Consider the following 12,549-nt stretch of genomic DNA (forward strand, 5'->3'; position numbering starts at 1 on the left):
TCTGAGCACTGACAGGCTGACCTCCCACCCCTTCAACCTCTGCAGCAATGCTGGCAGCACTCATACAACAATTTCTCAAAGACAACCTCTGGATATGATGCATGTGCACTCAACTTCTTTGGTCGACCATGGCGAGGCCTGTTCTGAGTGGAACCTGTCCTGTTAAACCGCTGTATTGTCTTGTCCACCGTGCTGCAGCTCAATTTTAAGGTCTTGGCAATCTTCTTATAGCCTAGGCCATCTTTATGTAAAGCAACAATTCTTTTTTTTTAGATCCTCAGAGAGTTCTTTGCCATGAGGTACCATGTTGAACATCCAGTGACCAGTATGAGAGAGTGAGAGCGATAAAACCAAATTTAACACACCTGCTTCCCATTCGCAACTGACACATTGTAACACTAACGAGTCACATGACACCGGGGAGGGAAAATTACTAATTGGTCTCACTTTAGACATTTCGGGGTGTACTCACTTTTGTTGCCAGCGGTTTAAACATTAATGGCTGTGTGTTGAGTTATTTTGAGGGGACAGCAAATTTACTCTGTTATACAAGCTGTACACTCACTACTTTACATTGTAGCAAAGTGTAATTTCTTCAGTGTTGTCACATGAAATGATATAATAAAATGTTTACAAAAATGTGAGGGGTGTACTCACTTTTGTGAGATATAGTATATATGTATATGAAGGTAAAATTGTCAAATGTGCTCCTACATAGTGCCATCTGCACTTAGGATATTTACTCACTTTTGTGAGATACTGTATATATGTATATGAAGGTAAAATTGTCAAATGTGCTCCTACATAGTGCCATCTGCACTTAGGATATTTAAGTGTGTTTTTCTGTTTTTTCGATAGTATTACTTTATTAGGGTTGTTTTGTACTCTGCATGACCTTTTAGAGTGAAGCATATTCAGAACACCTCACAATTTTTTACGTTTTTACATAAGAGACTCAAGAAAGTTTTGGAATATTCTGTTAAGATAGTCACTGACTTGTTAATGGCCTTTCTATATATACAGTAAGCTGTCATTTACAAGATAAAGTGTAGGTCCTATAGAGTTGGTGGATCACTAGTTTGGATTGCAAAAAAAATGGAGTTTCTGCACATGGATTTATCAAGTGTTGACTGTGGATTTTATATAAATGTTATCACATATAAGTAAGTATATGCACATGGAGATTTACTACTGATTATTTAGAATGTACTGCAGCTGTTTTTTAATGTATAGGCATGTTCATATATTGTATAGAAGGGTTATTTGTTTATATATATATTTAATAGTTAGATTTCAGTTGTATAGGTTTGGCTACATTATATAGTTGTGCTCATAAGTTTACATACCCTGACAGAATTAATGATTTCTTGGCCATTTTTCAGAGAATATGAATGATAATGCAAAAACTTTTCTTTCGCTCATGGTTAGTGTTTGGCTGAAGCCATTTATTATCAATCAATCGTGTTTACTCTTTTTAAATAATAATGGCAACAGAAACTACCCAAATGACCCTGATCAAAAGTTTACACACCCCAGTTCTTAATACTGTGTCTTGCCCCCCTTTAACATCAATGACAGCTTGAAGTATTTTGTGGCTTTTGAGGCTCTTTATCTTCTCAGATAGTAAAGCTGCCCATTCCTCTTGGCAAAAAGCCTCCAGTTCCTGTAAATTCTTGGGCTGTCTTGCATGAACTGCACGTTTGAGATCTCCCCAAAGTGGCTCAATGATATTGAGGTCAGGAGACTGAGATGGCCACTCCAGAACCTTCACTTTATTCTGCTGTAGCCAATGACAGGTCAACTTGGCCTTGTGTTTTGGATCATTGTCATGTTGGAGTGTCCAAGTACATCCAATGCGCAGCTTCCTGGCTGATGAATGCAAATGTTCCTCCACTATTTTTTTTTGATAACATACTGCATTTATCTTGCCAACAATTTTGACCAAATTTTTTTTTTTTTTAACAACAAGGGTGGTCTTTATTGAAGAAAAGTCAGTACATAATATACAGTTGTAAAGAAACAATATGGTAGGTACACAGGTATCACATGTTCTGCATAGGTAGGGAACAATGATCAGCACAAGAATAGTTGACCAAGTTTATAAAGATATTAAACAAAAATGGGGGGGGGAGCAGGGGGGGCGAGAAATGGGGGGGGGGGAAATGGGGGGGGGGGAGAGGGGGGGAGGGAGGCAGCCCGGACCACATCATATGACACACGATCATAAACAGCTCATGTAGGGTCAGTCCATGGCTGCCACACTCTTGTGAACTTCCGAGGGCACCCTCTATTCATATAGGTCATCTTGTACATAGGCAGGACCGCATTGATCGAGTCCTCCCAAGCCTCCACTGAGGGAGATCTAGGAGAGCTCCATTTCAATAAAATTTCCTTTTTTGCATAATAAAATAACAGTGACACCAGCAACTTTGTGTATCTAGGCCTCTGATCATCCTCATGTATACCCAGCAAGGCCATCTCAGGAGTTAGAGGTATTTGTAACTGTAGACGGGTATTAATAGCTTCCCCGACAGCAGCCCAATAGCGGGACAGTTTAGGTCAGGACCAGAACATGTGGATATAAGAACTGTCAGGAGATTGGCAGCGTAGGCAATTCGGGGATCTCTGAGGGTATATTCTATGCAGTCTCTGAGGCGTGAGATATATCCTATGTAAAAATTTTGTTTGAATTAATTTATCTTTAGAGGATATTACCAGTCTAGAGCTATCTTCGAAGCATTCCTCCCAAGCCTCTCTATCTAATGTTGGGACCTCAGCCACCCACCTGTTCCAGAGTGTGTCCATCTTTGGGGAAGTTCTTCTAAGGAGGGTCAGATAAATTGTGGACAGGGGCTTGACTAAGCCCTCCTGAGCCAGCAAAGTCTCAACCTCATCAGATTCGAAAACTGGAGGTATGGGGAACTGTGCCCGGAATGCATGTTTTAGCTGATGGTAGCGGAATATCATCCACCCAGGCAGATCATATTTGCCCCTCAACTCCTGAAAAGATCTTAAGGATCCATTCGACATAATATCTTTCAGAAGTTTAATATTGTACCGGGCCCATATCCTCGGGTCAGGGATTGTTCTAAAGTGCGGGAGCAATGGGTTCCCCCAAAGTGGACAGAAGGGAGACCAACGGTTGGGAGAAAGAAACCTCTTCCTAGCCACGTTCCATACCCTAAGAGTGGCCCTGGCTGGGGTCGGCAAGGAAGGATAGGGCGAGGCTCCTCGATATATCAGGTTACCCAATTCCCTGAGCGAGCCCACAATCGCTGCCTCTAGGCAGACTGCGGCATTCGCTTTAGATTGCTCCAGCCACCACCTAACCGTAACCAGCATGGCCGCCCAATAATACAGCAGCAGATTAGGTAAAGCCAGGCCGCCACACTCAACAGGGAGTTGGAGAGTCGATCTAGCCAACCTAGGAGGGGATCCCTGCCATAAAAAAGTTCCAATACAGCTATCCAGTTCCCTGAAAAAAGATTGGGGTATCCATACCGGACAGTTCCTGAAGATATAAATAAATTTTGGAAGATAGATCATCTTCAGGATATTTATCCGTCCCAGTAAATTCAGTGGTAGATTTGCCCATCTAGAGCAATGCTCCTTGAGCCTGGTCACTACTGGCTGGAGATTGAGACGCCGAAAAGATTGGGGGTCCCGTGTAACCCTAATACCCAGATAAACAAATTAATCCACCCATTTCAGTGCGGTCTGTGCCGCTGATTGTCTGGCCTGGGTATCAAGCGGGAACAGAACAGATTTGCCCCAATTGATACGGATGCCGGAAAACCGTCCAAATTGATCAAAGGCCTCCAGGGCGGCCTTCAAGGAGGGACCAGCGTCTTGTAGGTACAACAAAGTGTCATCCGCATATAATGAAATTTTCTCCTCCAGGGGGCCGACCCGCAGACCCTTAATAGTGTCAGATTCCCTGACTAAAACTGCTAGGGGTTCCAGGGCCAGCGCAAAAAGGCTGGGAGACAGAGGGCATCCCTGTCGGGTCCCCCTCTGGAGGAGAAAAAAGTCTGAGAGGGTGTTATTTACCCGTATTCTTGCCTTAGGGGTTTTGTACAGCAGCTCCAGCGTAAAAAACGAGGCCCAACTCCAAATCTCCGCAACACCTCCCACAGATATTCCCATTCTACGGAGTCAAAAGCCTTCTCCGCGTCCAGAGAGGCTATGACTCTAGTGCCCACATTACTGTGAGAGGCTGCTAAGTTCAGAAACAACCGACGGATATTGATATCCGTGCCCTTCCCCGGCATGAACCCCGTCTGATCCACATGAATGAGATCTTCAATTACCTTACTAAGTCTACGGGCCAAGACTTTTGCTAGAAGCTTAGCATCCGCGTTAATCAACGAGATAGGCCGGTAGGAGGAACACTCCTCAGGATCCTTGCCAGGTTTGGGCACCAATACCACTATTGCCTCAGACCACGACTCCGGTAATGAGTCTAGGTTAAAGGATTGCTGCATTAATGAAGTGAACTTGGGGGCCAGGAATTCCTGGTAGACAGTATAAAAATCGATGGGAATTCCATCAGGCCCTGGAGCTTTCCCAGGTTGCATAGAGCCTAGTGCTTCCTGTATCTCTTCAAGTGATATATCTCTATCTAGTTCCACACTTTTATCCTTCTCTAAGGAGGGGAGCGGGATCCGGTCTAGATAACTAAGCAGTTCAGAGCTGTGAAAGTTTACTTTAGAGGAGTAGAGGGATTGGTAAAAAAACAAGGAATCTAGCACTAATGTCCGCTGGAGCTGTTAGAAGACTACCATCCAGGTCTCTTAGTCTACCAATGTGAGTCGTGGCATATTGGCCCTTGGCCAGCCAAGCCAACAGCCTCCCGTTTTTGTCCCCATATTCAAACACTCTTTGGGCACTATCGAGCATAGACTTCTTAGTAAGTTCAACTCTAAATAGGGACAACTCACGCAAGGTATCCTGCCATGGGACATAATGCCCCTGATCGGGGGATCGAACATATTCGGCTTCTTTTATTTTTGCTTGTTCCTCCAATTGCCCCAGGGACTGCACAGACTGCCTTTTTTTTTAGCTATACGAGACATATATTCACCCCTGAGCCATGATTTAAGAGTATCCCATAACACTAGAGGGTCAGCAGAATCTGTATTAGTTATCCAGAAAGCACAAAGAGCCTCCTGCATCTCTTCTTGAATATCTGGATCTGCAATCCAGTATTTGGACAACCACCACACCCTCACCCCCTCCATATCCGAGATCCTAACCGTAACAGACACCGGAGCGTGATCTGAGATTCCTCGGGAAAGGATCTCCGCCGAGACCACTCTGCGCAGCAAAGCAGGAGAGGCAAATACCAGGTCAATGCGGGACAGGGTCCGGTGTGTTGTGGAAAGGCAAGTGTATTCCCTATCTGATGGGTGAAAATGTCGCCAGACATCCGTCATGTGAAAGTTAGAGGCCCAACGGGCCAGACTCGGCTGTTGTACTCTAGAAACGTGCTGCCTGTCCATCTCCGGAAAGGGAGCCATATTGAAATCTCCAGTAATCAGAACCTGGTCCACATTATATAGCGTGATCTGTTGCATCAGCTTGTGTAGCACATCTATGTCAGCTGTGGGGGGGAGATATATCCCCACTATTACAACTGGTATCCTCGATATTAGAGCGTGCAGGAGCACATATCTACCCCCTGGATCCAGCTTAACATCTAAGAGCTGAAACGGTAGGGCCTTATGCACCAATACGCTAACTCCTCTAGCATAATTGGAATAGGGAGCATGATAATGTGCCCCGACCCAAGCTCGCTTGAGGCTCAATATTCAGGAACCCATCAAGTGTGTTTCAAGAAGAATACACACCTGCGGACGCAATTTCTTCAAATAGTTGAGCACCAGCGAGCGCTTTATGGCGGAGTTAAGGCCTCGCACATTCCACGTTATCACTAAACAGTCATCCATATTGTATGCACGGCAATATAATGGAGGGGGAGCATGCACGCCGCCCACCCACAGCTTCTCGCGAGAGTACTCCGTGCACGGCTCCACCCACAGCACAACCCCCATAAGGGGCACCCACATAAGTATTACCATCTGCACGAACACAGTAAGCACCAAGCAAATTCTTCAAAAGACCAACTTTAAGTACATAACATATGTATAACTTTAACACCCAAACCAGGACATCAAATGTCCCCACCCCGCACACCTCTGAACAGTGAGGAGTGCTTGGATCCCAAAAAACCCATAGTCAATGACTAAAACAGTAAAGTTGGGGACGTGAGTCCGAGATTAGACGCTACTGCATCAAAATGCCAAGGAGGCGCATCTAAGTGTAATAAAAAAAAAAAAGGAGAAATAAGGGGAGGAAATAAAGAAAATATATAATAAGGAGGGGAGACTCATCCCTGAGCAATGGAGTAATATATACCAGAGGGTAGATCACCTGAGTAAACAGGGGCACATTCTTGAACGTTTATTGCATCTTACATCCAGCTGAGATTTGCAATAACAATAGTCTTGAAAAAACCAGCAGGGACCCAGATTAACAGGAGGAATAGTCATATAGATCTATGACCGACAAGATTGTCCGGGGGTCAGAGCGTTACCAGACCTAAATTCAAAAAGGAACAAGCCCTTCACATGTGTATCTACCACGAGGGTATTACATTGGAGTAATAATACATGTAACAGAAGAAAAAGGGCACAGACATCCGAAGGAAAAAAAAGAAAAAACAGGCAGGTCTGTCACAGAAACAGCAATTAGGAAGGATGATCCAAACATCAGTAGGACGGTATAACAGCACCTTACGGGGGTAGGGACTCCAGCCAGGCAGACGCATCTTTAGGGTTGGTAAAAAAACGGACCGTCTCGCCATCCACGACCCGGAGCTTCGCTGGAAACAGGATACTGTATTTGATCCCTTTCTTCCGTAGTTCGGCCTTGACAGTATCGAAGGAGCGGCGTTGTCGCTGGGTTTCTATAGTGTAGTCCGGGAACAATAACAGTTTGGTGTTCCGATATGGTAGCTCACACGCTGCCCGGGAGGCTCTCAGCAGTTCATCTCTATCCCGAAAATTAAGCAGTCGGAGGATGAGCGTGCGGGGAGGGGCACCTTCCGGACCAGGCCGAGGAGGCACGCGATGGGCCCTTTCTACTACAAAGTAAGGGGAGAGTTGTGCAGAAGGTAGCAGGGACCGCAGCAGTTCTTCTGTGAATAGGGCCGGCGTTCTTCCCTCAACTCCCTCTGGCAGCCCCACAATCCTTAGATTGTTTCTTCTACTGCGGTTCTCCGCATCCTCGGCTCTATACTCAAGAGCCCTCACCTTTGTTTGAAGGGTGCGGATAGATGCCGTATGATCATTTATAGTGTCTTCCACCGAGCCGACCCGACGCTCCGCCTCAGAAACCCTGGACCGAATCTTGTCCAAATCTTGCCTCAATAAGCCCACATCGAGTTGGACTTCTTCTATCTTAGAAGCCAGCATTGATTGACAAGTGGTGACGGCAGATTGGCAAGAGGTAATAGCAGCCATGATGTCTGGTAATCCCGGGGGAATTGTAGAAGGGTCCGCCTCGTGGTCTGTTTGCGACGCCATGTTTGTATGGTGTACAGGAGATCTCTGAGCGCAAGGGACCGGGCCGGTTTCCTCAGATATGTTCGGGGGAAATTTCAGTTTCTTACCCCGCTTTTGCCCGCTGGGAGTTCTGGCAGGCATCCAGATGCTTAGGGACCCTCCGGTGAACACAGTTAAGCTATACGGATAATTTGTAGAGAAAACTCCAGGAGCTCACAGGGAACACGTCTGCTCAGTTCTCCATGCCGGCCACGCCCCAATTTTGACCAAATTTACTGTTCCTTTATAGCTCACACATCCCCAAAACATCAGCGATCCACCTCCTACCTTTCATCATAGGCCTTGTTGTCTACAAGAAAAACAGAAATGGAAGGCATGCACACCTAGTGCATTACCAGAGATAATTTAATAATAGGAAATTTTTGTATAAAAGTGGGTACTCACAAAATGCAACTGCTTTCGGAGGCACACCCTCTCCCTCAGAGCTAGGCTCTGTGTGTTTGCCAGTAGTTTGTAGTAAAAGAGAATGCAGCCTAGCTCTGCGGAAGGGGGTGCGCCCCCCAAACGCGTTAGTTGTACCCTGTGTTGTGTGCATGTCCATGCACTGTGTTTATGGCCTTTTGTCAGTTGCATTTTGTGAGTACCCACTTTAATACAAAAATTTCTTATTATTAAATTATCTCTGGTAATGCACTAGTTGTGCACACCTTACATTTCTGTTTTTCTTGTAGTTCCTTTCGGATTACCCCATCTGAGGAAGGCAGCATCAACCTAGTTTTGGGCTACCATATATACCTTTCACACCACCATTTTATCTGACATCTGTTACTCCACACCTTGGAAGACCTATTAGCGCTGGAAGTGACTGTGTTTTTTTTATAGGCCTTGTTGACTCCTCTCCAAATGTAGCATTTATGGTTGTGATCAAAAAGCTAAATTTTGGTCTCATCACTCCAAATGACTTTGTGCCAGCAGGTTTGAGGCTTGTCTCTGTGCTGTTTGGCGTATTGTAAGCAGGATACTTTGCAGTATTTGCGTAGTAACTGACCGTGGTTTGGTTTCAACAGAACCCCTCTTTTTCCACTTATTGATTAGAGTTTGAACACTGCTGATTGGCATTCTCAATTCCTTGGATATCTTTTTATATCCCTTTCCTGTTTTATACAGTTCAACTACATTTTCCTGCAGATCCTTTGACAATACTTTTGCTTTCCCCATGACTCAGAATCCAGAAACGTCAGTGCAGCACTGGATGGAAGATGCAAGAGTCTGTCAGGAGTCCAGAAACACATTGACCTTTTATACACACACACTTCAAACCCCTTTGTGCCAACTTGTGTGCATGTTATCAGGCCAAAATCACCAGGGTATGTAAACTTTTGATCAGGGTCATTTGGGTAGTTTCTGTTGCTATTATGATTTAAAAAGAGTAAACACAGTTGATTGATAATAAATGGCTTCAGCCAAACACCAACCATGAGTGAAAGAAAAGTTTTTGTGTTATCATTCATATTCTCTGAAAAATGGCCAAGAAATCATAAATTCTGCCAGGGTATGTAAACTTATGAGCACAACTGTATATTTTATTATTGGTGTTAGTTGGGAGTCCTGCATTTCTCGGGTTTTAATGCTGGGTCATTGCCTGATATGGCTAAAATGGTTAGAATGGTAGACTTTTATGTAACTTCTATGGACACCTTACTATACTGCACTGTGGATGTGCGACTGCAAGCCGAATGGAGCTTTAGAAGGTTACATATATCCTGCATTAATAACCAGAAACCCTTATGTAAGAAATCCTACTGAAGACACATATTTCTTTTGAATTAAATTTAAAGTTAAAGAAGTCATACTCTACTCTTGTTGCCAAAGATATCATACATATCATACCCTATGTCCACCCCATGTTGATCCTCAGTCTCTCAGTCATGGCATTGTATGCTTAGAATGTCTAGAAGGTCACTTTCAAAGGCCTCTTTCAAAGGTCTTATCAGAGTAGCCACATTAAAGGGTGTTTATTTTCGCATATTCACAGGGAGTGAATTCATTTGATATGCAGATCAGCTTAGTTTCATTCCAGACCTCCCCCTTCTTCCATCTGGATGGTATTAGTAATAAAATACTAAGTACTCCCCCTCCCCCCCCCCCGGGCTGGTAGAGCTTAATACTATGATACCTTTAAAGATACATTTTGCATATTCTTATAAATGAGGGTTTATGTCATGTAAAAAAATAAATAAACATAGACTTAGCATTTCTTCATACATATACAGTATGTTAACCTATGTGTCATCTAATGCACTACCCACTATTGCCTCCAAGAGATCATTGAACCATTGTCTTCTGTTTTATAACCTATGTCAGCATTCTCTATTATTACAAAATACTGGCAAATACACAGAGTGGTGAGAGGTAGACTTTTAGACTTTTCTGATCATGTGACCACTATGATTGGCTAATCACATCATCAGAAAGCTCTTGAGCGCAAGTAGAGATCGAGAGCTATCCATTAGGCTTGCCCTCTCAGCCCAGCTCTGTTCATCTTAGGAATATGGCCAGCTGGAAGGGGTTAAGGTCAAGGTTATGATTAGGGATGAGCTTAAAGTTTGGCCTGAACTGATTCCTTACTAAGAACCTAGTCCTTAAGCACTAGTGATCTCGACCTTTTTCACCCGAGTATATAACCGCTTATTTAGGTATCCACATTCCTTCTTGGTGGTGGGAGGAACTTCAATTTGCCATACTCTCCGACAATGGATAGAATGTCCCTTCCTAAAAAAATGACTCTCCATGCCTCTCCCGACAATCCCTACATTTCTGACAGACCACTCGCAAGTTCGATTTGTTTGATGCTTGGTGCATCGCTCATCCGATGGAACGATAGTACTCTCACTGCTCCCACCCATTAAACACGCATGCGAGGTTAGATTATTTTTTTTATTATTGCTCCTTCCTTACAGGTGCTTAACACAGTAGATATCCTCCCCAATTCCTGGTGGGACCACACTCTGATTCTCTTAAAGCTAAATTTAGATGCTTCTAGAGTTAAACAATGTCATTGGCAACTGAAAAACGTCACCACTAAGATAGAGTTGGAGAAAGCTTTAAAACTATATTTTGTCGAGAACTGTACTCCAGAGGTTTCTACAGGGACTCTCTGGGAGGCACATAAATCAGTAATCCGTGGACAGTGCATAGCTATTTCCACTGCTTGGAAGAAAAATACCAAGCAACTACGACAGCAAACTTAAGAAAGGCTTTGGGGTTTGGAGTCCATACTCACCTCTACCTCTTCGATTCACCTTTTAAGAGAAATACACCTTCGCGCTGTTTTGAAAAGCATTGAAATGGGTAAGGTTGAAAAAGACCTCCAAAGGATGCGCCAGATATATTAGGCCCATACCGTAAGCTCCGCGAGCAAACTCTTGCGTCACCCCCCCTGGCCTTTACGGGACACCAGTGGGGCTTTACACTTCCATCCCGACTGTATTGCCCAAACGTTTCACAATTATTTCTCGGATCTTTACAACAACCCGTTCATACCGCATCTACCTGTTCAAGACAGCTTCTATGATTGCGTTCGTACCTACCTTGCAAGTAATGGAGTGACAACACTGTCGACAACTGTTTACAGTCCCTAAACACCCCGATAACTGAAGAGTAGGTATCGGAGACCCTGAAGCTCTTGCCAAATTGCAAGGCCCCAGGGCCTGATGGCCTACCATATGAATATTATAAGACCTTTTTGACCACTCTACTCCCACACATGACCCGTTTGTTTAACAGGTTCATACAGGGAGGCGAGATTCCAAGGGATATGCAGACCTCCCATCTAACTCTGATACCTAAGCCTAATAAGGATCACACATTATGCGGGAATTATAGGCCTATAGCTTTATTGAACTCAGATCTGAAAATTTTCACAAAACTGCTATCCATTTGTTTAAATAAAGTCCACCCTTCTATAATTCACAAAGATCAGGTGGGTTTTGTCCCCTGGCGACAGGCTGGAGACAACACCAAAAGGGTCATCAACTTAATAGACATAGCTAATAGGCAAAATATGGCAGCGCTACTGCTCAGTCTAGATGCTGAAAAGGCCTTCAATAGGCTCAGTTGGCCTTTCATGTTTACAACCCTTGAGCATTTGGGCTTCCGGGGACCATTCCTCAGGGCAAATAAACATTTGTATGCAGCTCCATCTGCCTCTATTAAAACCCCCTTTGTGGCCTCCTCTTCTTTTAGCATCTCAAATAGGACGAGGCAGGGATGCCCGTTCTCTCCATTACTCTTTCCCTTTGTATGGAGCCTCTGGAGGCCCAGATCTGACATAAGTGGAGTACTGGTTAGGGGACGTGAGTTCAAAATTTCGCAGATGATATACTCCTTACCCTGACACGCCGGCGCGTGACTCTCTCCAATCACCATAAATTACCGGAGGAATTTGGGTCTCTGTCTGGCTATAAGGTTAACCCTGCTAAATTGAAAACCTTCCCACTCAATATGCCTTCCTCAGAGGTTCCCCACCTCTCGGAAAACTTCCCTTATACGTGGAAAACACATGCCATCAAATATTTAGGGGTATACCTCACTTCCCAATATGAATTCTTGTACAACGCAAATTTTAAAACCCTCTTCGTGTCTATTAGATCCCTCCTGGCTAAATGGAAACATTACCCAATCTCATGGCTAGGATGCATAGCATCGGTCAAAATGACAATTCTGCCCAAGATTTTGTATTGCTTTCTGACTTTACAAGTGCCCATCCCCTCTGTACAGATTAGGAAACTCCAAGTGGACCTCCTAAATTTCATACGGAATTATAAGCAACATACAATAGCCCGTTCAACTCTCTATGCCTCTCGAAATTAAGGGGGTTTAGCCTTTCCGAACCTCCTCCACTATTATTATGCTGCTCAATAAGGATGAGCCAAACACCCCCCCGGTTCGGTTCGCACCAGAACGTGTGAACAGCCAAAAAATT

The sequence above is a fragment of the Aquarana catesbeiana genome, linkage group LG06, assembly GCF_042186555.1.
Source record: "Aquarana catesbeiana isolate 2022-GZ linkage group LG06, ASM4218655v1, whole genome shotgun sequence".
Taxonomy (NCBI): Eukaryota; Metazoa; Chordata; class Amphibia; order Anura; family Ranidae; genus Aquarana; species Aquarana catesbeiana.